The 27,983-nt window shown below is 40.1% G+C and overlaps 1 protein-coding gene across 1 annotated transcript in view; it reads right to left on the bottom strand.

Annotated features, from left to right (window-relative positions):
• The window catches only part of IL1RAPL1 (interleukin 1 receptor accessory protein like 1), a 736,319-nt gene extending 716,663 nt beyond the window's left edge, over positions 1–19,656 (bottom strand). The window contains exon 1 of the mRNA XM_065652835.1: positions 19,641–19,656. The gene's annotated coding sequence lies outside the window, so the exon portion shown is untranslated. The remainder of the gene's footprint in view (positions 1–19,640) is intronic.
• Between the last annotated feature and the right edge of the window lie 8,327 nt (positions 19,657–27,983).

Genomic DNA, 27,983 nt, shown 5'->3' with positions numbered 1-27,983 from the left:
TTTATTAACTTGACTAAATGCACAATATTAATTTATGCAGTGGAAAGCAAAACCAAATGAAAATAAAATCCGACAAACATCTCTCTATTTTTCTCTCGTCATTTTTCTTCACGTGGTGTCTAGGGAGCTCATTTCACATGGCTGTATTACTACTAGCAAGTGACAAAACCGTTTTACCTAAGGGGAGGGGGAGAAGACATAAGCCTGAAAAATTACGGGCCTTCCTCTTCTGGAAATACTATTTCATCCCTGGCTAGCTCCTCCACACTTCTGCGGTAGCAGCCTTAAAGCAATGCTGCTTTCCCCTGCTGCTTCCTTGGGCAATTATTACATCTTGTGCCAGGATGAATACACCTTTGCCTAGCCGATTAAATATACCTGAGATTAGTAAGAAAAGCAATTTTTGCTGTGTGCCCAGCAGTGAGACAGAAGGGCCTGTGAAGGTGCTTCCCATCTAGATGTGCCTCATTTGGCTCTCCTCTGCCTGATGTAGGTAAGAACATATTGTTTCTGGACTGCTTTTTCCTATCCACCCTTTCCCATCTTGCACATTAACGAAGAAAAATGATACCATTTTTATGCAACATGGGACTTGTTCCTGTGTTATATCTTTAGTAATTTCTGCTTTAAAACTTCCTCATTTACTTTAATAATGAATGTTACGTCAATATTCTCACTGCTGCACCATATATATATACATATTAGGACATCCCTAATGCCCTTGATTTCTCCTGCTCTATTTCTGCAGCAATTTGTAATTTCTGGGGGTTTTTTAATTCTAATTAATGATAGGATGTTGGGGGTTATTAGCTTGGAGCTTGTGACATATCAGTGGTGTGGGGTTGGTGCTCTGTAGTCCTTTTTCAACTAACTGTGTATTTTATTTTTGCAGTCAACTAGACTCCCTGGTTGCACCAGTGCTAAATGATATAAAGCCAGGAAGAAAGCTCAAGTGCTGGATCTGCAGCCGTCCCCTCTTCTTCCCTGCCAGCATGCTCGCTGGCATGGATTTGGGTTGGAGGAACTGAGGATCCCTGCCTCGTCATGCAGGCCAGGTACAAGGGGTAACACCAAGTGACTGGCAGTCAGGACAAGGCTCCCTCTGCCCTATGGACTGCCTGAGCAACACCCCGCAAGGTCTCACACACAAACATCCCTGCACTCATCCCGATACACTAGACAATTCTTCCACTTATGCTATGGGAACACCAGTCTTGCAGGTTGCAGCAATACCCTCACATCACATCCAGCATCTTCAACTGAAAAAAACCACCCTGACAAACCCCAATAACGATGTCTTAGACAACAGGAGCCTTCTTCACAGGATTACCCCTTTGGACCATAAGTTAAAGGGCATAAATATAGCCTGGCCCAGTCACTTGGCTTCAGGGCCAGGGAATGGTCCATGGCTTTGTTTTATTCATCAATACAGGCACAGCCACTTCTCCCCACGGGTTTCTATCATCTCAATCCTACAATTTAAAATCACGTGATACCTGTCCCAGCCTTACTCCTATACTTAAAAGCCATTCTGAAACACTAAGTGCCTAACATAACCGGATTTTTAAACACTGGTTATGCAATTTGAGATAATACAATCAAAGCTGGAGGTTCCTAAAGTAGTTTTATTCTTGTGTCTGACAGATGTCACTGTCATTGATGATCCTAACTCACACTGGCTAAACCGTCATTTTATATCCTCAGTAAAGCTTAATTGTATGTAAGATGGATTTTTCTGATGAAAATTTGGGACACAATAAAGCCATGAGGCTGAGGAACTGCGAACGAAGTATTTAGGCTACCAAACACAGTGTTTGCCACAATACTCTATTAAAGCTAATTTACATCACTGCTGTCTAAATCTATGCTGATATTACACTTTACCATCTAATGAATTTCCCAGAATCCTTTCTTTTGGAAGCTAATACTCTTCCTACACCTGTAGCATTATTTTTCCATTTCTTTTTAATATTGAGGTACGTGAGTATTGCCTGTCCTAAGCATACGCCATGTGAAGTTTCTGTAAGTCTGAAAGAAAAAAATCAAAATTTTTCTTAGCTGTGTTTGTGATTTCCATAGGAATGCCAGATTTGCTGGCATGGTTTTACAGCTGAGAGGAGGGGATTTTTAAATAGTATCTGATAACTACAGGAACCAATGAGAAATACAGTGTCTTGTTATGGTAGGATAAGACATTCTACAAGGTCTCTGCCTCACATGTATCACTATTTCTGGTGATTCAGTGAATGTGCTCATACTCAGTGAGTAAAACTAACCTGTTCAATCTTACATACCTATATATTAGTAGCTAATGTGATATCCTGTATAATATAGCTATGAAACGGTACTGAAATAGGGAATCCTTCTGGTACCAGGATGAATTTTTAAGCAGGCTTAAGCTATGAACAATTAATGTCACTTCCCATACTGCCAGAAGAAAGACCATTGTTAACGCTTACAGGAGCAGACAGAGCAATGCTTTTGGCTACTGTTCAGATTCTAGGCAGATTCTCAGCATTAAATAATACCTAAGTTAGAGTGGTAAAGCATTACAGATTGGCTGGGGCAACCACACACTTCCAGTATAGCAGAACACCACTATACACCCAATGTCAGAAAAAACATATGGGTAAGTACAATCTTCTAAATGACAAATCAAAATGACATATCACTGATTAGCTGCAAATTTAGCATCTATATTTTAAGACAGGTATGTGGGAGAGCTACTGCCTACGACACTAGCGAGACCTATTCTGGCACAATGCAAAGGGTTCTGGCCGGTGCTCTCCAAAAGATTAATTCAGATCACAAGAAGTGCAAAGATGGCGGCTAAAGGACATAAGGGGAATAAGAAGTCTAACTAGAATAGAAAATTTTAGCTTGTTTATTGTGATAAATATCAGAGATGTTATGATTGCTTTCTGCATACCATCAGGAAATAGACATGAGTGAGAAGGGCACTACATCTGAGCTGTCCGGCAATTATTTTGGCCTTGAAAACAGAAACCAGAGTAGAAGAACAAACCCAAAAGAAAACTGTTTTAAGAAGGAGTAGGGACTGCATAACAATAAGGCCCTGTCCTCCGTTCCTAAGGATGGGTACATATGCTCAGAACTGAAATATACCCTGAGTAGCAAATGACAGGATTTACAAAAGAATTCATAATTAAAGTTTATGAATAATTGTAAAATAAGTCTTAAAAAATAAATAGAAAGAAAACTTGTTTCAGGGATCATTCATCTACTGAACAATTTTACTGTATATTGGGTAAAAATTAATGTGGCACCAGGAACATGTATCTATCAATTCATGTAGTGGCTAGCACATGTTCCACCAGTGTCCTGTCTTACATGAAAATAACTAGACAGAAAAAAAAATATATATATCTCGTATGTGAATTATATTAATTCATACTAGAACAGAAAACTGTAGGGGTTTTTTAAGATATAACAAAAAAAAAACTTTAAAAGGGGGCTTTGAATAGGTGCCTTCTTACTCAGTTTTATTGTGCAAACACCCATCAGTCAGAAGACATCTTTCCACAAATTTATTTTAGTAACTCCTGTCTAGTTTGGAGATGGCTCTTGGAGGACAATTTATTGGTCAATGCATTTTTCAGAAGTAGACATCATGATCTATGAGCAATACTCAAAATTCAATTAATTCTTTCTGACTGATAAAGCTAATAATGAGGATATATGCAATTTAGATTGTCATAAGGTATTTCATTTGATACCATGTGCCCTTCTGATTATTAAGAAAGTAAAATGACACAAAGTCTGCATTAAAAATTAAATATTCTTCAAATTCAAATAGATTTAAACTGATTAATAAGAGGTCAAAAGTACAAATTTAAACTAAGAGCCCAAATATTTTATTTAAATACTCTGAATACAGTGTAATATGAAATTATACTTTCCTTCCCTCTGTGATAGTTTAGTTTTCTGTTTCCTAAACTTAAAATGCTGGGATTTCACCGATAGGAGAAAGATTTATGCCACAGAGTTCTGAAAGGCTAACGGGAATTTGTGCAGAAATTTATTCTCATGTAGGTAAAATCATCTTACAGAATCAATACGATTTCGAGCAAGGTAATGGTTTTGATGGACCAATGAAAACTGGGCTGTTCATTGTTTTTTCTTAGGTGACATCTGCAGGTGCTCTGGTATCACAGAAGCTTTGTGCTCTTCCTACAGACAGACCTTGTCATTTTTGAGAATTGGTTGCTACGAAATGAAGCCTGAGGTGGCTTTTTATAGCCTTCCTCATTCACTCAAGCAGACTAAAAAGACAGTAAACTCCAACCTCTGTACCTTCAAACCCCTTCTCTGCTGTGATGCCCACAAAAACTTGAGAAGGAAGTGCGTAGCTGACAGCTACTGTCAACAGTGTTGCCAATATGGTTTTGTTATTATTTTGTGCTCCCGAGCTGCCCCTATCCAATTTTTATCTCTTGTAAGCTGTGTATAACGGATTCTGAGTGTGTACAACACCGAGGGAATTGGAAACTGGGCAATTACGGGCAATCTTGTTACAGAAAGAAATAATAATAATTCCTCCACCAACATTAAAATCCCTATTCCCATTCAAACCCTAACTACAATGCCTGCCTTGTCCCACAGCAAGACACTATTGCTGATTCAGACATGGGAAGGTAAAACATATTTTTCCACAACTCCATCATTAGAGCTTTCTAAGGATATAGGCAGATGCACATTTTGGCTGTATAAAGTCATTGTGTGGAATTATGTATGGTGAGGAAAGAAAAAAAATCGGCTGTGGAAAAGGTCCAACTTGTTTTTTCAAAGCAATAACACCCTAATTGAAATCTGCTGAACAAACATGACCCGTCAGAGTGCCGAGTGCATTTCAGTTCTCCTACAAATGGGAAATATGGCTGTGTCAAACTCTGTTTCTCAATTGAATTGTTTCACCAAACCTTTCCTTCGCCAGATCCTTTTTCGCAGGACAATTTGTGGAAAGGAGTGTACAAGGCCAAGGAGGTTCATAGCTTACTTCTGGAGAGCTGCTGTGTTACAGAGGGACAGCCCAAATGGGACCTGCACTGGGGACCCATTTACCTCCCTGGTCCTGCTCTGGTGAGCAGCAGGCACACACCTGCCCGTCCTGGCACGGGGGACACGGAGAGGGGAAAAGGTGCAGAGCTCTGCACTGATCTGTCTCAGCACCATGTTAGTGATGGGAGTCAAGTTCCTGAGGGTTTTCAAAGGGTAATAAAAAAAAGGCATCTTACAAACACAGATTCAGCCAGACAGAGCTTGAAATCATAAGGCTAGGAGTGAGCTAATTTATTCTCAGGAAAAAAAAAAGTGTTTATAAATATGCTTTTCATATTTAGTTAGATTACTCCTCTCTATTTCACTTTTCCCTTTCACACGGGCATGAGTTTTACAATGTAATAATCAGGAAGTACCACCTGCATAAGAACATCTCCAGAAACAATTGCAGAGCCTGTGATTATTAGCTTGCGTTTCAGAGGAAGAATACAGCACGCATTAATGCTTTACTGAAGGAAATCCATCCATCTTCTCAGACAGAAGTCTGTCTTTTGTGCTCTCCTCACACCGCAAAACACTGTAACTTACCATATCTCAGCATCTCACAGCCTCTAATGTATCTATTCCCTTAGTAAGCCAGTGAGGTGAGAAGGGCTATTACCCCATTCTGCTCATGGGAATTGAAGTCAGACAATGTCTCCACTGCCAAGTAATGCAGTCCTTGAGCAAACTCCCTCACGCAGTTCCAAGACCATCTACACTGCATAATGCGAATTCATTGCTGGTTTCTGTTTGGAGTCAAGAGATGAGGGAAGACAGTTGACTACAAGGACCACCTCCAATACCAAGGTGACAGGCTGGGTTTGGCCTGTGTTGAACCATCCTCTGATACCATCCCATCCCTGAGCTTATCTCTGGACATAGTCTAGGATACTTAACACTTGGTCAGTTTTGTGCATTAAAAACCTGTCGTGCTGAGGGGGCTGCACTTCACACAATGAAAACTAAAAATAACCCCCAAACCTACAGAAAACAATAACAGTACTAGTAATAACTAAGGGTTAGGACCACCACAGCTGGCTGAGCAGGGACCCACAGCCAAATGATAAATACTGCAGGTCTTGTCCAACCTGCCTGAGAAGGGACAGGCACTGGGCCATGTGGCTGTCAGCTGCTCTCCACCACTTGGCTTTCAGGGCCTGGAGCTCACTGGCCCCCTCCTCGGCGCCTGGCCAGCTGGCTCCAGAGAGCTGCCATGGAGGGACAGTTCCCCCAGCCAAGCCCCCTCCTTCCCTGGGGAGCTGATGCTAAGCCAAGGCTTGACATCAGCCTAGGAGGCAGAGATATCTCCCTAGGGATGATGTATGAAACAGAAAAGATTGTGTGATCGACCCAAAGTCACGCCAGGGGCCACTGACCAACACCTCGGATTTCTCAATTTCTTAATTATTACTAGCCTTTCTTTAATTTCCATCTGAGTGCATCACCTGCAGACCCTGTGCCCCCAGCCCAGGGCACCCAAAGCCACCCCCCAACAGCCAGGCACTGCCTGTTCACAATTTGCCTCTAGAAAGCAGTTGAACTTTGTCAAAGCCAGCCACACAATGTAATTGCAGAGCTCCCACTATTTTAACTGGCAAGTATACAGCTAATTGTCTATCTGGGTTATGGAATCTCAGGAACAACGTAGTACATAAATACTGTATTATCATATAATGTAAGTGATGTGTGCCGAAGAGAGTCACAATCACCATCAGTGACTGCTGACAGCCAGAATGTCTCAACTAATAGAGTTAAATAAATTCCACATTGCTGGAGATAATGAGTATATTTGTATAACACAGCACATAAAATATAGTGTCATTTAAGGACATTTACACCTGCATGGCTTTGTTTTCAAGTAAAATTTAATGTTCACTAAAAAAACCCTAATGTTCACTAAAATTTAATGTTCACTAAAAGGTATGGACAGCCAGAGAAAGTGAAGTCCCCATTGGCTCATGGAAACTGATAGAATAGTTCTTGTTTCATGTGTGTGTTATAGATTGTGGTCACCTTAAAAACTATGTGCCATACAAACCATGTAACAGGAAAAGTGGGCTAGATTTCCAGACATCAACAAACACAACTTCCTGCTGAAATCAGTGATCCCATATGTCAAACACAAACAACTCTGTGTCACAAAACTTTTGAGTTCCACAAACTAAATTTTATGGAACCCCTTTGAAGTTTATACTATTTTGATATTTAAATCAGCGATGGTGCTCTCTTCTGTATTTTACCTATTTCTGAACATCTAAAGGAAAGTGAGTGTTGCTGGACAGCATGTTGTGTTTAATTTTATTATTTGATAAGGACTAAGTGAAAATCTGGCCCCTTCATACTGAAGCTATTTTAAAAATAAGCTTTAAATAGTAAGAGGGACGGTCTGCCCTCTGAGATAAGCAGAAAGACAATTTGCACTTTAAAACAAGCTACAGACTTAAAGAAATGTGTATCTAAATTTAATTTCAAACCTACTTACAAAAACGTGACTCTTTTCTAGCATGTCCCTTTCCCTTGTCTTGAGGAATTATTTATGTGCAGCTTTGTGGTTTTTTTAAGTCTTGATAGATAATCCTTAAAATAAAATCAAAATTTTGTGGGTGTAAAAAAAATAGTGTTATTTGAACATAGTCTTATTCTACTATTTTCCTCTATCCTGCAATAAACTTTAGACTATAAATTTTCAGTACAAGAGAAAAAGGCAAAAAACTTCCTCTTTAAGCTAAGAATATCATGCCAAGTTTGGTACATAAAAAAATACACAATAATACTATAGGAAACTGCTTTAGTTGAAAATTCAGTCATCCTCATGCATCGCAATAAAGCATAATGTTAAAAGCTTATTTGACAGCCCTCTGCGGGGTTAAAATTACAGCACCAAAAATAATAATAAAAGCAAGGATTGTAGAACCACAGTTCCTGCCAAACAGTCAATAAATTTACTTATTTCCACGTTTCAGGTGGCACTGATACAGCCTGATACACTTTAGACTACATTATATTTAAATTTCCATTTTCGCATTCAGGTTTCATCATTAGATAAACTGCAGCCTGACTATATATAATATTGCTTTCAAGCAATGGTTTTCATAGTCTTTGTCAGCGTGGGATTAAGCACATCATAATGTGTGTTAAAATCTTGACTCCTACTGTAATCTAAACCCATTTACACAGCAAGCAGCTTCTGCCAATCTATGATATATACTGCCCACAGCTTCCCCTATTTAACGAAACACAGACGCCCTCTGAGTTATGAATTCAGGACTGACACAGAGCCAGGAGCCTACCTTGCACATGTCAAGATACTGTCACTCAGCTGACTGGTGGCCTCTTGACTCCCTGACTTTCAGAAAGTTTGACCCAGTTCATGTGGTAATGCATGAAGGAGCTCAGATGGAAAAACACGTGTAGGTCTAAACTAGACATGCAGATGAGACTTTGTGCAAATATTGCAGTGTCCAGTTCACTGCTCTTGAATTCCATAAGAACAAATTAAAGGAGCGTTTTCTGTCCAACAGTGAAAGCACAAGAAAAGTGAAACTCTGGCGGTTAAAAAGCCCTTAACTGTGCAAATACAAAGGTAAAAGTAAAGTTAATATAAAAAAATGGTTGTCTTTTTCAATTTAAACACCTATGACTTTATAATAAGAGATGTGCATATACATGTATACCTCTGCTTATGTTCATATATATATATGCATGTATAAATCACAGAATCATAGAATCATGTAATCATAGAATAGTTTGGGTTGGAAGGGACCTTCAAAGGCCATCTAGTCCAATCCTCCTGCAATAAGCAGGGACATCTGCAACTAGATCAGGTTGCTCAGAGCCCCATCCAGCCCGACCTTGAATGTCTCCAGGGATGGGGCATCCACCACCTCTCTGGGCAACCTGTGCCAGTGTTTCACCACCCTCATTGTAAAAAATTTTATACATTGGCATTATTTGAAAGATGTCAAAATAAACACAGGTTAAAGCTAAAAGATTCATTTTTATATGAGGCATTTGATATGGCTGGCAAGCCTTATTTACACATTTCCTGTGTTTTTATATATTTAAAGAAACATCAAAGCTTTTTAACGAGAAAATTATATTCTCACAGCCATAAAGTATACTGTTGTGATTGCATTAGAGCAGCTGTACAATATAACTTCTTTGCTTGCTGACAATGGGTTTTGCCATGTTAATTAAATAAGTAATGTGTCTGTGATCTTTATTCATTAAAATTAATGCAATAATATCTATGTTGAAGGTCCACATTGGACTCAATCTGGCAAGCCAAATGGAACGGCTTCACTGGAGTTACTCTGAGCTTATTCTTGATGTAACACAGAGCTCTGAAAGGAGTTTTTCTGTGCAACTGGTTTACCATTGCTTCGCTTAGTATTATTCTCCACCAGCAAACACAAGTATCTTCGGAGCAGACAAAAACGTCTTGTACTAAACAAAGCTACAGAGACTGTGAGTCTCCAGGCACAGGGCACGGTGTCGTGCCCGGCGCAGAGCCCGCCGTCCGGCTGTATTCCTGCGTCCGGCTGTATTCCCATGTCCGGCTGTATCCCTGTGTCTGGCTGTATTCCTGCGGCTGGCTGTATATTCCTGTGTCCAGCTGTATTCCTGAGGCCAGTTGTGACAGGGGACACGCTGCTGGTGTCACTGCTGAGCTCTGTGGTTCGGCCGTGGGCAAAAGCCATCAGCTGGAATTAGCCCAAAGGACGGCACTGAGCATGGCTTGTCATTTCTAGTAATGAGACTTAAAACAAGAATCAGAGGTTTTGTGTATGAAACCAAAGATCTCCTCGCCTCTGGGATTATCTCTTGGAGAAACAGGAAGGGCCCCACTTCAGCTCTCCCTTTGGAAAAGCTGCTTTTCACAAAGGCCGTACCCGTGGGCATATAGCAGGTGATGGCCCTGCACTGACAGGCAACTGCACCACATGAAATAAGAGAAACTTGCTGCTAAGATGCTAAGATTCCCAAACCTAATTCACTATATATACACTGAGACCAACAGCGGTCTTTTCCAGCAAGACTGGATGAATGGGGTTAGAGTTCAGCATCTAAACCAGAAGGACCAATTAATATTTTTGTTCTGTTAACTAGGTGAATTACACTTGAACCCTGGCAAAAAGGAAAAACGCAAGCTACTTTTGATTTAGGCCCATCTGTATTTTATATACAATTAATTCAAGCAAAACTGAGGCAACCTTACATTAAAAAGACTGATTCGTATTTAGGAAACAGGCAGCTGACCCAGCCACCCCCAGTAGTATGACTCACAGTACTACTTTCATATTTATATTATTTAGCATCTAAAGACCTTAGCTGAGAGTCTTGTTCTGCTAAGAATTTGCATAAAGTACTCTGAAATTATCTTCCCTGATTAATTTTCTGCAGAAAATGTTTTCATTAAAATTTTACGTGTTAAATGTCATCTTTTGATTCAATCCTCCCATTCAAGAAAAATCCCACTCCTTAACCAACAAGGAAATTACATTTCTTTTCTGGAGGAAAGCAAATATTTTCCATGATTTTCAAGGGCTGGCAGAAAACTGAATTTCCTCTGAGAGAAGGAGAAGAAATTGACAACTACTCTTCTTCTAGCCCTACAACATATATAATAAAACAGAAATCTTAAGCAAAGAGGTTATATTATAAATAGATGAAACACTTAAAAATACAAGAAGGCAGGACGTGTTTTTGTCTTCCACAGTTCAGAGACAGGAAACTGAAGCATGGATAAATTTAGTAAAGTTTTACAGAGAATAAATATTTAGAACTAGCGAAAGGGACTTATTTCAGGCCTTGGAGGTCCGACACCTTCAAATTAATTTTATTAAAGATCAGCAGTCCTGGAAAGGTAGTATAGTAAAGCAGTAACTGGACTTAAATGTCACTCATCTGTAATTTTATTTTTATTTGTCTTATGTTGAAGTATTCAAAATTCATTGCTAAGGTTTTATTTCTTTGTCCCTATCAGGAACATCCAGAAAGGGGCAAAGTTTCTAATGATACAATGGATCTTAAAGCTAGTGCCTGGCTCTCATTTGTCCCTGGATGCACGTCTCCCTTCACTAACGACAGAAAGAGCCTCAAGTTTTGAGAGCCTTTGGGGAAAACTATCTTGCTTTGCTAACTGCCCTAATTATTTCTATCTTTGTTCCAAACCTGCAAAACTAACTTTAGGATGACAAAGAAATAAAAGATACATATTGCATTAGCTAATATGGAACTCTTAAACATCAAGTACTCCTACAAATGGACACAATCCAGAGAAAACACTAATTGAGGAAGGTTCTTTCTATGTGAACAGCCATAAATAGATGTACATTGTCCGTCCATTGAGCCATGTGATTGTCCTTTAATAAAATATATTATAAAGCACTAAAGAGGCAATAGGAAGGAGGATGTGCTAGTATCACTAAAGATTAAAACACATCTATAACTTTATTAACCTGCTGAATTTTTAGAAATAACTACCTCAGGATGTACACCAATACTGCATTTATTTTTAGTGATTATTTTTAAAGCACTTTATGATTTTGCCATCATAGCAACTGAAAGCACTGGAGACTAGCAAAGGCCTAACAGCCTTCCAAGAATCCAGACATTCCTTTCTATGAAGAAATAAAAATATGAGGTTTGCATATCTTTAATGACAGAAATTGATGAGACTGACTATGCTGTCAAAAACATAATGAAGCTTTATTGAATTCTATTAAAGTTTATAAGATTTTATTTTTCTAATCAATGTTAACCTATTAAAGATAAGAAGCATCATGAGTTTTTTTCCACAGAAACTAACACAAATGAGGAAATTAGATGATAAAGCTGGAGATTGATCAAAAACCTGCTGAGTGCAGTGGGCATCTTTCCATTTCCTTCAGTGGGTTTTGGATCAGGACTTTAGTAACAGGGACTTAAACAGCCAAATTAGGTTGCCCAGTCAGCACTAATGAAGTCTTTATTAAGCAGTACCACAATTGCCAGATTGATAACCTGAACTGGTAGTGAAGAACTACGGTCACAGGAACACACACTCCATCTACTCGGACTCCAAGGAAAGGCAGTAGCAAATCTGTTGGAAGAAGCCTCCTTTAATGCTTTAGAAATCACAGGTGCATACATCCATTGATTGCACTATAACTGGAAGTTAGCAGGTGGTCTTTGGGGCACACAAGTTGACAGTCTTCTTATCTGTCTGTCACACAGGCTGATAATCTTCCTATCTATCTATTACAATGAAAAATTTTACAACTTTGTTTTTATTCATGGACTTCTTCAAGCTATTCTATTCTATTAGACCTTTTTCTTCACTGTATCCTTGCCAATAAGAGATGAAAATTTGAAAGAACTATTTAAAGGAGTGCTTTCCTTTACTCATTTTAGATTTGTCACAATTTCTTTGTATTGGTCAGAAGGAAAACAATATATAAGAGAATTCAAAGTATCTTTCAATAGCCTTCAATATTCCCCACTGAATCCCCCATTCTCCCATTTATTATCTTTCTATTTTTTTCTGAATAATACAAAACCTTCATCTCTTTCTTCAGATGGGAATCTTCTCATGTAAAAGTCTTTTCTTTTTGTGGTCATTCTCTGGTCCTTTCTTCTTTCCTTAATAGCTTTCTGGATAAGAAGTGACCAAAGGCAGACACATCATTTCTATTGAGTATGAGAGTCAACAGTTGGTAAAACAAGTGTTACACAAGAAACACTAAGCGAAGTTTTGCATTCCTTTTATAATACATACAGCTTTCTTCTGCTATGAACTGAGCAAATACTCTGACGGAGCTTTTCTATAATAACGGACAAGAGATTTTTGATAGTATCTGTTTTTCTGTTGGAGAGGTATACAGCAAACTTTCAGATTGTACTTTCTAAAGTGTTACCGTGTATAGTTCTAAAATTACAGATGATCTCATATAGCCCTGACTGGTGATCTTTGATAGTCCTTTCAACATATGTTTCTGTTTTGGCATTCCGAAATAAATTTGTATTGTCTTCAAACAAGCTGCATTTACAGATCATTAAAAATATATTAATGCTAAAACAATCCTCAACCCCAGCTACTATCTCATGGTATGTTTGAATGATGTAATGTTTTCTACATTTCGCATAAATAATTAGAGTACTTTCTCTTTATGGCTTGCTCTCAGTCTTCTTCTGTGTATGTATGTGAGTAAACGCATATGTATGTAAGTAAATGCACATGTATGCATTCGCATAAGTAGGCACATGTATTCATGCATGTGTACGTGTACATAACTAACTATATATATATGTACAGAGAGACAGTGTCAATCAGTGAACCTGATTTAACATTGGTGTAAGCACAACAAATTCAGCTATGGGATCCCCCAAAGAATGTCTAGAAGTTCACAGGCCTGTTCTGTTTCATAACAGGAGATATAGAATAAAATAAACTCTATGTGTAATAAATAGGCAGATCTTATTGATAGATTGACACATAGACATATACACATATCTCCATCATGCACACAACTTGCTGAAAAGGAAATGCCGTGCATTTCCAGTTACATTATTTTAAATTAACCAAAGGTAAGATTTCCTGAAAAGAAAAAAAAAAAAAAATCTGGGAGGAGACAGCCAGAAAGCATCAAAGAAAAGTTGAGGATGCAGGAATGCCAAGGTGCTATACAGTAACAGCTGTGCTCTTCTGCCATCCTGAAATTCTGTGCACTGAGCAGCAACCTTGTGACAGACACAGGGCTAAAAGTGTTGCCAGGGATCAATGCCACACAAAAGCATCCCAGCCAAACACATCCCTCTGCAGACACAGTGGCTCCATCCCAAGGTTTCCATCATACCGACAGATCCTCTTGGTGTAGGAATTATCCTTGAGGCGTTTGATCCACTGAGCTCAGAGTCAAAGCTGGTGGAGATGCACTGCCAAATAGGGAGTAGGCATGGCCGAATGTACATGCAGGCCCCTTACACTGTTCAGGCACCATGGCAATTCTCCATCTGAGGCAACTGGTCTGGGAACACAGGTAGGTGACTTCAGGTTAATCCCATTCTAACCCCACCTGCAGAAGCCTTTCCCCATGCATTATAATGATGCATGTTACTATGACTTCATTTTCCTTGAAACAGTCGTAACTTCTGGCTGGGACTGAGTTTACCGAAATTGCTACTGATAATCCAAGCACACGTTATTAAGTGGAACTTAACGAGTGAAACTGAGATACCGAGATTTTACATGGCAGTTGCATTAGCTTTGTAAGGAGCAGTCTTGTAAGAGCATTGTGAGATTTTTGCTGGAAATTCCAATGGTTTGGGCTTTGTCAGAGAAAAAAATTGATTCATCTAAAATATCTATCTTTTCTAAGATATCCAATAGGAAACATTACTTTTCTCATGATCCTGCCAGTAATTTATTATTTTATGGAGAAGCACATCAAGTTACCTCAGCTGAGAGATCAAGTCTCATTATGCAACTGGAAACATGCATGACAACAAAAAGGCGATGGCCCTTGCACTGAAGAGTTTAAGGATTCGCAAAAAAAAAAGAGCAGTGAAAGCTGGGAACTGCAATAACTTTAAGCATTTAGGTCTCACTAGTGAAAAAGAAGAAAAGGTATCTAGAAATATACCCATCCCTGAAGACACAGGAGCTATATCACCAATGTCTGTATATTTACATGCTTTTCTGTCCCTTTTTTATCCCATTCTGCTAGTCTCCATCTTCTTCCTCTTTTTTAAGCACTATTCATTGAGGACAGCTGTGAAGTACCAGAGAACAGGAAACTTTCTGACACCAGTAGCCATCCAATCACCAAGTAGTATTACCTCTGCTGATTTTATGGATTTGTATAGATTGTATTGGTCTTCTTGAAGCATGCATTAGGTTTCTGTGCTTCTTTTCAGAAGCTACACTGAGGACTTCCTAAATTATGTCCAAAACTATAAATAAAATGGAAATAATATCTACTGCCTTGTCAAGAATCTAAATGTTTTCATTTTTTCCCTTTCTCTTCTTTATCCCAACTCAAAAAATGTTTCTGGGTAATTGCTACAGTGGATGCTAAGACCATTGAAGCACTATTGTATGTCTGCGTGCTGTTCTTGTGAACATGGAATTTCTAAGCACAAGAAGCAGTAAGACTGATGTCCTTGGTTTGTTTGCTCAGACCTAGTTATTGAGGCATAAATAGTGTGCTGTGTAACACATGAAATTACCTAGGAGTACCTATAATACGCAGGTACAGTGAGACCTAGAAAAGCAGAGTGCCCAATGCTAAAACAGAGAACCAGCACTACCTGATTTCCTTGCCCTGCCATAGCTTTGGCAAGTAACACCAGATTTTCCTCTTTTGCAATAGAATGGAGTTTACTATGTGACTACATTAGAGGAGCATGCAAAGCTTGCATATTAACATTAAAAAACTACAACCTCTCATCTTCATTCTTCCCCCTTTCCCCCTCTCCAAAAGAGCTTTCTTCCAAATGGACACTAATTTTAAGCTATCACAAGTAAAATTCATTGCTACATTTGGTCTGTTTTTGTTTTAAGAATACGAGAACAATACAAAAATGTATGAAAAATGATAGGCTAAATGATCCTTCCTGAGTCACTGTGGTCTATCATCTCATACTTAATTACATTTTAAAATAAAGCAAGTACACACTTGAACTGATAGAGCATAATGGCTGCTTTGGTGCTGCTGTAGATGTGCATGTAAAGACTTAAAGCAACACATGGATTACTGAGCTGACATGCCATGACGGTAATCCAAAACGGCCGTGATGGTCTCTACTGTAAATTCTTATTTCATGGACCCCTGACACAGCGGATGGCAATACGATAGAGGTTTATAATAGAAATGCTGACACAACCTTATCTCTAGCTGTGCAAATGGTGCCACTATAATTAAACTTTACAACTCGAGCACCACTAGGTAAGTTGCTAGGTTTTAATCATATTAATCAGAGCTTGGATGTTTCAATTGCCACATATTATCATGCGGCATGCAGTAAAAAAAATAGGAAGATTCCCTGTCGATAAAAATCATAGCTGTTACAAAACACAGAAGAATATCCAAACACTTCTCTGTAAGTGCAAAAATACTGAACGAACACCTCAGTCAGTTATCAATTTTTTTTGCTTTGCTTCCCAAAACATGGGTTCAACATAATAGCCACCGAAAGTACTCTGAATACATTACAAGAATATCACCGAATAGTAAAAAAGCTTCATTAAGATCTGCCCTGTATGTTTCATTTTTTCCTGTCAGCAGCAAAACAAGTCCACTGTCTTCAGTGAGAACGACAGTCAGAAGCCTGCTCTTTCAGAGGGAGGCACTGAGATTATTCTTCATGCACTGCTGTTTTCTTTAAAAGTCAGCTTCCCAGTGCTCACAAGGAGTGGGTGGCAAAACTCCCACTGCTTTCAGTGGTCTGAGATTTGAAGCCTGGGAATGTTTTATGTAAATATTTCTCTTCACATTTTCTCTTCATTTGTCCGAGTGATTTACAGCTTCACTTCAGCAAGGAAAGTTTCCTCTCAAAGAAGCTATATTTGGTGCAAACTGAACAGACATTGCATTGGAGCTGCAACCCTCTGTTCTTACTGAGTGGGTATTGCTAACTACAACAATGACATTAGTCTATAAATAAAACTCAGTTGCTCACCACCTTCTATAACCTTAAATTTGCAAATCCTTGCGTGCTGCATGCCGGTTTACATGTACGATGTGATATATTCCCACACTGTCAATGCCTACTCTTTTACAGCACCTGTTTCGTAATACTTTCTGTAGACTATTGTGCTTTCCTTTAAGATGAGTGGTGTGTCACAAGAAGTCCCATAAGGAATTAGATGGAAAGAGCATGCCTGTAATCGTGTGGGGGGGAACAGAGTATGCCATGGACATTTCTGAAAATTATAAGAGCTGTAGCAATGCATAGGAGTTGCCATAGTGTTATTCTGACCCCTGAAGGACGGAAACAGAGTTAACTTCATATCCTTTTTTTCCAATTTACTCAGAATACTCTATGAATGTCAAACTCTAAACTACATTAGCAGGATTTATTAGTGCTTGCCCAGACCCATCCTCAAGAAATATGGAAATAGTCATGAACTAATGGTGAACCAACTTTGAAATACTGATTTTTTCAGGGAAGCAGAGGAAAAAAATGATTTTCAGGCTGGTTCCATGGTAAAATTACTGTGAGTTTGATAACGCATTAAATCTAGTAGGTATGTGAAGATCATGTTTATCAAGAGATGTAAAACCCACTCTGCCCTCACCTCTCGCTAACTGAAAAGTATTTTAGTGAAATTTTGCTAGAATGAATTCGGAGTGAAGTGGTGAAGGACATAGGCCAGTGATGATAAGATCAGTTATTTCAGCTGAGTTAAGATTTCATCAGGCTTACATTCTTCAGAAAATACATCCATTAGAGGTATGGGGCCTCAGCAGTGCCTTTGCAAGCCTATCTGTCTTCAAGAAGTACATTTCAACAACCTTCTCCCCCACCTCCCCCGAATGGATAGGAATAGTGATTTATGATCCTATAAGGGGTATTAAAGCAAAGTATGTCCTGATACTACTATCATCTTTGTGGACAATTTGCTAAAAGAGTCCATCTGAGTTAAACCGATAGGACTCCGGTCACACCTTTGCTCTTCGCCTACTCCCTTTTGAGATGCTTTAAATGTGTTAATGGACCGCCTTTTAGGTTCCCTCTAAATGTAACAAGTAGACTAGGCTGTTATATCCGACAATTCTTTTTTTCTAAAGTCAGTCATGCTGTATTGTAAAACACCGAAGCAGCATCCTGCTAAAGCTGCGAGGCAGTGACTGCACACACCGAGAGGGATGCTACCTATGTTAAGAGCCACACATACATACACAGGGTGAAACAGCAGCAGCTCTGCGTTGAGCACGGGAAGAGAGGTCAGCAGAAAGACATGTTTGGAGGTAGGCGGCGGCGAGAGGGGGAGGAAGATCAAATTTAATTTAATTTTTGTCCCTCCTACGCTCAGCTGTTGCCATGCACTGAAGTCCCAGGTTGCCGTGTGACCTTGCCAAGGAGCACACAGCCGGATCTGCTCAATGGGACCATTGTGCAGCCTCGCACGGGCTTTTCTGGAGCCCTCTCTGCAGGTGTGGCTGAATGAGCAACTCAGCAGCCTCCTCCTTCATCAACTCCCCATCCTGGGGAAACTCCACCAGGAGAACACTGATGCAAAAGACAGCCTGCAAGAGGCAAACCCCTTGTCAGGAGCTGAGCAAGGATCTCCCCTCCTCTGCCCAGGTCTCCATCCCCCGCTGGCAGGAGCATGACAAAGTTAACCCAAGTGATCGATACGCTACATGAGCATATTATTCCACTATCGGCGACTGATGCCACTGATGTAATCAAGTTACATAATCACCGTCTTTGCACAAATACATCCATCTTCCTACAGATAGATCTGCATATCTTCTTCCATCCATTATGCATGAACCCACCAGCAGTACATAAGGGTATATATTTTCGCACACACTATATAACTTTAGCATTGCAGTGCATTGCACTGCACAACGTCATCACTATCGATTCCCTCAACCTTTCCCCATTCTCTCTATCAGAATTGATTTTGCAGAGAAAGATTACCGATGTGCATTGCTTGGATCCCTTTATATCCTTAAAGGCTGAAGTGCTTCCTTTGCTCACTTCTGTTCTTAAGACGACAATCTTTTCTCTCCTTTTTCTCCCTGTCTCGCTTCACACCACAACTAACAGAGGAATTAATTCACACAGTCCCTCAGCCAGATGCATGTATGTATGAAATACCGAAGGCTGCATCTCGGTTTGCAAATCTTCAACTCTCATACACGTGGTCTGAGGTTTCAGTAGGTAACTTATTGGGTGAAAAAAATATTTCATAAGAGCAAGTGGATGACAGATTTTCAGGCTAGTGACATTTACAATATTTCTCTTCTATTGATTTTTTTCCTATTCCTTGCTGTCCCCTAGTTTATAATTTCCTTGCAGGATTTACAGGAACAGTTGTAATCCCAAATTACCAGTGGCATTTAACCCCCTTAGCACCAGAGCACTTTATCATGATTAATAAGGGTCGCCACCTTAAAGTTTAACAACTTGAAAAGCAGGATTTCTCCACCTCCATTGCAGCTATGAAATGCAGCAGAATGCTGCACAGAGTTGGAAACATTTGTTTTAACCAGCGGATAGGATCCGATCTCGTTTTAAATAGACTCCATCACGGAGAGCTTCTCTACTACCACGTACCTTTTCCAGTCAAAAATATTACAACCGGGAAAAAGACGAAAAAAAATTAAAGACTCCTTGCTTTTACAGTACTCTCCCAAATCCGGAGCGTGCAAGAATAGAGACGGAGGAAGATTTTTTTTTTTTTTTTTTAAATTTATGGCAAAAAGCACTCACCGGAAGACCTACTGCAGTTATTCCACTCAACTGCCAATAACGGCTGGAGCCCCTCGCATCAGGGTAATGCAGCAATCCCGAAAGTACCCATTTCAATCACACGCCACCAAGTTTAGCAATGCCGGGCTCTTGCCTGGATAAAATGACCTTACCCACAGGAGTCTCCCGAAATATCCCTCCAGTGCAATCAGTCAGCGGGGCGAGTGCCGGTCACCACACTGCGCACTCGGCCGGAGAAGCCCCGTGTTTACTCCTGGGGCTGAGCTGGCCGCGAGTGCCGCGGACGCGGTGCCCATCCATCCACCGGTGCCAGCTCCGCCGCGGGCGCAGGTAATTCCATACAGACTTCGGCGCTTCTTCCCCCACCCCCCACCCCCCGCTGAGTCGCCCCTTCCTTCCTAGTTCAGAAAGTGCCCGCGTCGCCGGCGGGAGGTACCATCCAGGTGCGGTCAGGGGGGTGGGGGGGGTAGGAGGGGGCGGCCGGCCTGGGTGCCTCCGCGCCGCCCGCGGGCAGCTCTGCGCCGCTGCCGCTGCCTCCGCCGCCGAGGGCCGATCCGGGCGGCCGCGCACAAGTATCCGGCGAGCGGGCGGTGCGGCGGGGTTTCCTGGCGCTGGGCGACTGTGGGGAAAGCGCTGCAGGGGGGGGTCCCGGGGGAAGGGTGCTTCCCGGTCCTAGCACCCTCACCGCCGCCCCCCCTCCAAAAAAAAAAAAAGAAAAGAAAAAAGGAAGGGGAGGGAGAATTCTCCAACGGGAAAAAAAAAAAGGAAAAAAAAAATCGGTTGTCCGCTTGCCCCGAAAGATACTAATTCCCCGTGAAAAAGACAAGTGAAGAAGAGGAGATCTTGATTGATAACCACAATCCACCCAAAATATCCTAAGGAGCAGAGGCAGAGAGGGAGAAGAGGGAGCGAGGCGAGAGAAACTGCAGTGCATAAATGATTCCTGTGTTTCTACGAGATGGGCTCGTTCGGCGGAACGCGCCCTCCGCCGGGCCGCCAGCCGGCAACAAGGTACCGTGGCTGCCACCCGATGGACGCCGCGGCACTCGCCCGCCGCGCACCCGCCCCGCCAGCGCCAGCTTCGGAGGAGGGTTTTTTGGGAGGGGGGCGCGGGGGTGGGGAGAGGAGGGAGCGAGGCGGGGAGGGCCCTTTGGAAGGGATCCTGGAGAAACAAACTCCTGAGTACCGGGGCGTCCCGCCCGCCGCCTCCGCCCGCAGCGCTGGGGCCGCGCCGAGACTGGCCGGGGCCGGGGCGGGAGGCTGAACCCCCGGCGCGCAACATGCGCGGGGTCGTGCGGCTTCTCTTTTCCTGTTGTGGTTTATTTCCTATCCCCCTCCCCTTCCCCTCCGGTTTCCGAAGCGAAGTGTTGTTTTAGGAGAGATGATACATTATCTATTCTTGGATTTTTATAAGGCAAACTGTGGGCCTCGCTGTTGCCATGGGATCTTCTTTGTGCGAACTCTCTGAACTGTGTGGGAACAGTTTTATTTCCTTCCCTTCAGATTTTTTTTTCTTTTTTTTTTTTCCTTCTCTATAACTCTTCTGAAGATATGTATCAAAATGTAACTGCATTATTGCCAATTAAGATTAACAGCAGCTGCAAGGTGCATCTAATTAGGAATGTTAATTACTCTGTGAAATAAATAGTCATTTGCAGATGTTTATAATACTAAACAAATGTTCTCTAAAACGTAACTCTGAAATTCTGACACTTCCCCCTGATAAATTTGATCACATTCTGGCACAAAGGCGTGAGGGAGTACACACACCCTCTTCCATGGTATTGACCCTGCAGGTGCACACTCAGAGGAAGAGATGCGGAGTTGCCTGTATATAGGTAGAAAGGCAGACGGTTGGGTCAAAGGCATTTCATACTGTTACAACCCATTGCAGGGTGTGGGAGAGTGGAGGAGAGGGAAATATCTGAACAGTGTGAGATAAACGTGTACAGTTACATATCTGTTTATGTCTGTGTGAATGGTGCCTTCCAAAACAGGGACAAAGACTAGGCAATACTCTTGTTACCACTAAATCCATCCTGGCTTCCTTGTAGGTCCACAGAGAAAAATACAAACTGCTACAGTTGTTAAATGCCCAACACCTTACAGGAGAAAGAAAAGAAAAGAAAGGGAAAGAAAAGAAAAGAAAAGAAGAAAAGGCATTCATTATCGATCATGATAAAGGATTATCCATAGGCAGATAAAGTGCCATGCAGAGTCAGTGGGTTGTAAGAGAGATGGGAGCTGTTGCAGCATTTGTGGAGCTCACTCATACCCCACCCTACCTCTCCTTATGATAACAGAATGGCATTCTTCATGTTGGATAAAAAGTAGAAGAAACTTGAATGCAATGACTAGTAGTCCAAATTCAATTTAAAACCACAAAAATGAATGTGGCTGGTTAAACCCAGCATTCAGATTCTGCTTTGCTGAGCGATCCATGTGTGTAGGTTGGTAATGAGACATGAAAAACTTTATGGGATTCTCTTTGTGGATCAGTACAGGGCATTTTAAGTTAGCTAAATGACTCATGCTGTCTACTTAGAGAGCTGGTTTGGGTGCTTGATTTAGAAGGCTAGGCATCCTAGTGGGTTGAGAGAAGGAAAGAAAGGGCCTCTGAACTTTGATTCTCAAAATTATCCCTTGGGAGAGCTTGTTTCTCACCACTGAGGAGTGATCCCAGGCTTCCAGCACTTGCACCATCATTATGTGACATCAAGAGTCTTCTTCCCACCTGGATAGAACAACAAGTGCTCGAGACTGTTCGTGCTCTGCAAGGGCCAGAAAGTAGGAAGGAGGAACTTGGAGTTAACACATCAGCCAGGCACTTGGCACATTCACATTCAGTTCCTGATGTTTTACAGACTTCTCTTCCACTGATAGGCAAGTAATTTAATCTCTCTGAGCTTTTGTTCCTTCTCTATATAATGAGTTAACATTTCCTATTCACAAGGGTGCAGTGAAGATAAAAAGGCATTAATGTTTGTGAGGTATTCATATACAGTGGTCATGGGAGCTATATACGTTCCCAGAGAGGCTGATTATGGGTCTGGCAGGAGAAAGGGAAAATGAGAAAGGGTGAAAGCCAAAAGATGTGAAGAAACTACAATGTAATTGCCAAAATGGCTCAAACCAGACTAATAACACAGAAAAGCTGTAGACCATTCACACATGCAGAATACAAACGGCCTGCATTCTTGGGTTAAATTCATCCCTGGGTTAAGGAAACTGGATTCAGATAATTTCTCAGTTACCGAATTGTTATGAATAGCAACGCCGTTGTATGGACACAGGTAAAAGCAATTTTAGAATTTTTTTCTCATCCACATACTGAATCTCTTTGGCTTTGTCCTCCCATTAATAAGTATGGCGTGTACAATATAGAAGAGGATCTCCTTTGTCCTGATCATGACTTGAGTGTTTTCAAGATATTTCACCAGAGTGAGAAGCAAAATCTTACCTGTTTTCTAAACATTTTTTTAGTTCTGTGGCATTCAATGCACACTGAATGGGTTCATATGAATGAGTAGTGTACCTTGTACCTGCACCATTTGTATGATCCTGAGGCATCTTGTCCCTTGAAGTAAGGAAAAGGCACAAACCACATTCTCATGTATACTTCAGTAAGAGACTTTAAAAGGATTATCCCATTTAATGTGTATTATTGAAAGCGAAACAGCGCAAAGTAAACTTCCTTTTCTAAAAAGTAATACATATTTAAAATGAAAGGGCTGACAGAGTACGTGGCTCTGAAGAATGCTAAGATCATGCAGAACGCTTTCAGTTAGTAAATTCAATCTGCTCAAACGGGTACTACCCAAGAGATGACACCATCCCTTAGCTACATGGTGTCCTTCCTAACTTCCTGGCCTCATGCTCACCTTGCTGCAAGTCTGTCCAGAGAAGCCAAAGACTGGCAGGGTGTGATTTCTTGCTACCTGTCTGTTGACTTCAGGTATTAAATAATGTTTCCATTTGTGTATTTACTTCCCACTTTTAGCAAATGCAGTGGGAGAAACTGGGTAAGTATTATAACACAAAACATCAGTATTTGCACATTCTTTTGCTTAGTGGGTGTATAATAGAACCGTGACATGATCTAAGTCTAACAGCATGGAAAACAACCATCGTTTTTAAGATGAAAAAAATAATGAAATAAAAATTTCTGAAATATATCTTCATTCCCCCACTAAAAACACCAAATAGAAGCCCTGCTCATGTAGAAATCTACCTGTGAACCTTGTAAACTGCAGTCTCAATCTAATTACTACACAGTTTAATTAAAGCAAAAAGGTCAGCATTTTATCTTTCGTTTTTTTAGTCTCCTTTTCAAAACACAATTGCACTGATCTTTTTAAAAACAGATTCCCTTTTTGTCCACTTTTGGCATGACTAAATACTCTGGAATGCTTTAGAGAGAACAAGGTAAAACCTGAAAACTGCTGTCTGGTTAACTTCTCTGATTCGTCTTGTATTCCTGTGTATTTTTTATATTTTAATTTATATATAATTGCATGTTATTTATGCTGTGTGCTTTATATATTGTACATTATCATATTTTTAATAAGTCCAAGCAAAGAGTGTTCAAGAGAGCAGATATTTTGAAAAGAATAGTCCATAATTCCATGTCATATGAAAATTTCAAAAGCAATTTCCTTTACAGAGGAGCCTGGCTCTAAAGAGTACATGTCTAGTCAGGGAATAATACTCATCTTGTAACTAAGAGATTTAACCACAACAATTCTTGTTTATAGTCTTAACTGCAAATTACATTTTTCTCTTCCTGAACTACATATACCTTTCCATTAAGTATAAGCATGCTGTACTCACTGCTGAGCTGTATTGTCCCAGATGCTTCTTTTAACGTGTTTTTCTTCTTGGTACCATTTTTGTGTGACTAATCCAGGGGCTTTGTGCAGAGCACGTCACACAGCTCAGGATACTTGACACACAGCTCTGCGAGGGCCTTGCTGTCTCTATATCCAGCCCAGACAAGCCTTCCTATGTCGGGCAGGCATCAGTTGTAGGTGGCCTGAACGAAGCACTATGACACCTATAGAAGTGACATTACATAAAAGCTAAATAACTTGTTACTACTTGAGTGGGAGGATACTTTCATTCAGAAAGCCATTCCTTCAAAACATGCATTTCATTGATTCTTACTGATTAAAGAAGATGGAATTAGATATACATATAAAAAATAGCTTGGTTGTCCTGCAACCTACTGCGTTAACCTACTTTAGCAAAGGATAATGTCAAGATAATTAAATGCTCATCTCTTGCACATTCTTAATTTTGTAGAACAAATTATTACTTGCTGTTCCTCTGGTCTCTCATTAGGATACCTCAAATGAAGATAATATCCAACCATAAGCTACTTAGAACATATAGCTTATATTTATTTAAATAATAATCTATCACAAGATGAGAAAAACAAAAAGATGAGGTGCATTCATGCATTAAAAAAAATATTTATATGTTTCATTTTAGAGTTGCTGCTTTTTTTTATCAAAGACCTAACAGAAGGCAGTAATAACAGATTATTTTCCTTTGAAGATCTGTTTACTTTTAGAATATTCAGCAATATAAATCTCATCCGATTCTTATAAAGTCAATAGAAAGGCTTCTACTACTTCAATAGCAGGTACAGCAGGTCTTGCACTCCTCTTATCCATTTGAAGATCATAAATTGGAGATGTGAAATATAAGCATTATTTGGAAAAAAGGTTGCATAAGAATGATTGACCTGAGTTAGAACAGGAATCCACCTCGACCAGCGATGTACGCCCAACAGTAGGCGATAAAGGCAGGGCTGATGAAAAGCAAAAGCAATGCTTGTATAATATACCTCCCAACTTGTGACAGTTGTCAGTTTAGGGATTTTCACTTTTTTTCATGAGAAAATGCCAATCATGAATATGAGAAGAGTTAGAAATTAAGAGACAAATGTTATCTGGGAAAAAAAAAAAGCTAAAGGAAAAAGCAAGAAAGCAAGCAAAACCTTGTTGAGTCATCTAGCTGCTTTGTGAAAAAATGAGGTTTAGTCTTCCTATTTTATTTTTTTCATTCAAAAAATTGCCAGCAGGTGGAAGAGGTGCCAGGAGAGCTGATCCCACAGGCTGCAGCTCTGTCCTTGTGGTGCTGCTCCCCTGCCCGGGACACTGCTCAATCCTCCTCCACCGCCCACTGCAGCCGCTGAACCCCTCTGCATAGATGCCTGGGCATGCATAGGGGATGTTATACACAATTTAATACACGATTTATACACAATTGTTATACACAATTTAATAAATATTTTTAATGAAGTCCTAGGCATCTATTAAAAGCTGCCGAATGTCACTCTGAGATGCAGTATTGGTACTGTTTGCATGAATGGGGTTCAGGTGGTCATCATGTAGTTAATGGGCGCATAATACAAATTTTCTTCCTTTGACTGCAGGGTTTTCTGTTGAAGCACTCGCCACTAAAATGACTTCTGTAGCTTTGATGCAGGTAGGCCGACCTAGATGTGAAGAAGTCATGTAAGTCAGTGTCGCGATGGGACTGCCAAAAGCAGGGCAGTGAGGTGTTCGCTCAAGTGTAGCTCTGTAGGAGCAAATTCCCAAAGAACCACAGTTACTTCCACCCTGATGTACATAAGTACTAAACTTTCATATATCAAAGAGCGTGATTGACAAAAACAAATTTGAATACAGAAACCGCCTGTGTAGATGTAAACCACTTTGACAGGAACAGACTGAAATTTAGCTGGTTTAATGTTCAAGAGTAAAAATACCCTTTGGAAAGTTATGAAGCAGAATAAGAGATCACGAAAATCAAAGCTGTGTGAATTACCTACCTCACAGAGCTTGTGAATCAATTACAATAAAGCTATACATGTCAAAATTAATTAACCTAAGAAATGTTTGCTAGCCAGTGTTGCTGATTTTCTGTCTCCCTCCTACACATGCACACATGTGCATACAGAGGCACTTGATTTTGTGCTTACTAATGCACCCAACTTAGTAACTTTATCCCAGTTATTGATGATCTAAATCATTAGGGTTTATGTGCAGTTAATATGTTTTGTAGCTTCATTTCGCTATTTGGATGCCATGAGGAAATGTAGACTTCTACATTCAGGTATGGTCTGCACTTGTGGCAATAAATTAACTGAGGGCAAGACAGGGACAATACATACAATGGAAAAAGGGAGGGCAATATCAGGTTCTTCATTAGATGTATGACAGATCTTGATTAAAATATCTGTACAGGAAGAATGTAGGAGTACAGCTATATTATGGACTATATGTCTGAGAAGGTGACAATGACTGTAAGGGACATTAGAAAGATTATGAAAGGAAAGAAAAAAAAAGAGAGTGATACTAAACCTCAGTTACTGTGTGTGGAATACGTAAGCTTTATGGTGGAACATGACATGGTGATTATAGTTTAGGACATAATAAATACTTGCTGTTTGCAACAACTAAGGAAAAAATTCACAAAAAGAGAAAGAGCTCTTTAGTTTTGAACAGTGCACAGCACCTAGTTCAAGAGCCAATTATTTAAGTGCCACTGTACAATAATCACTGCAAAGTATTCAAATTGCAGGAGCAAATTTCCCTAGATCCCTCCAAAAAGATATAAAACAACATCACCTTCTCCTACTGAACTGTTGCTTTACTGTAAAGACGGACCTTAGCACCTGGAAGTTAGTTAAAATGAAGTTAAAAATAAACACCCAAAAGGATAAAAATGTTAGCTGTTGCAAAGGAGACTGTTCAAAGTCATCATGTTACATGCTCAGTGAGTGAACTCATCAGTCCTTAAAAAGAACTAGTGTGATTCAGCAAGAGACTACATGGTCTGTTAGAAATAGAAAAAAAATCTTTGAAAGATGAAAATCATAGCCCAGTACTTGAAAACTGTATGTAGTAAATTAAATGTAAGCCCAGACAAAAATGTTGAGAATCTACTCACTAACAGCATACATCATAGAGAAAATTATTTTCAAACTCACTAGAAGATGAAGTTTGTCATCGTTGGTAATAGCAGATGTTCCAGTAGGATGAGAATTAGTGGAAGAAATCAGTGAACAGAGCAATAACAAGTTGCAAAATATTAAATTTACAGAGAATATTTTAATTGTTGTAGTATGTATGAGATAAATAACCCTAAGGATGTTAAAGCAATTATTGCTACCATAATTTGAACTCTTTGATTCCACAAAAATCTGGTAGTCCTCACAAAGGAAGCTATCAATAACACTTTCAAAGTTAATGTTTAACAGCCTTAAAAGAAAACCCAAACAAACGAACAAACCCCATCAAGAATGATTGGGACAGGAATGGAAAACAAAACTTGAAAGAAACATTGTGCCATTATATGAACCCATAGTGCGCTTTGATCTTGAATATGACATGTGATTAGGTCACCCTTTCTCAAAAAAGTCATGATTAGTAATTAGCATCAAGCAAAGTAATTAGCAAGGAAATAGACAAACATAACACATTTAC

This window comes from Caloenas nicobarica, chromosome 1, assembly GCF_036013445.1.
Source record: "Caloenas nicobarica isolate bCalNic1 chromosome 1, bCalNic1.hap1, whole genome shotgun sequence".
Taxonomy (NCBI): Eukaryota; Metazoa; Chordata; class Aves; order Columbiformes; family Columbidae; genus Caloenas; species Caloenas nicobarica.
This window is presented reverse-complemented; position numbering and strand designations above follow the sequence as displayed.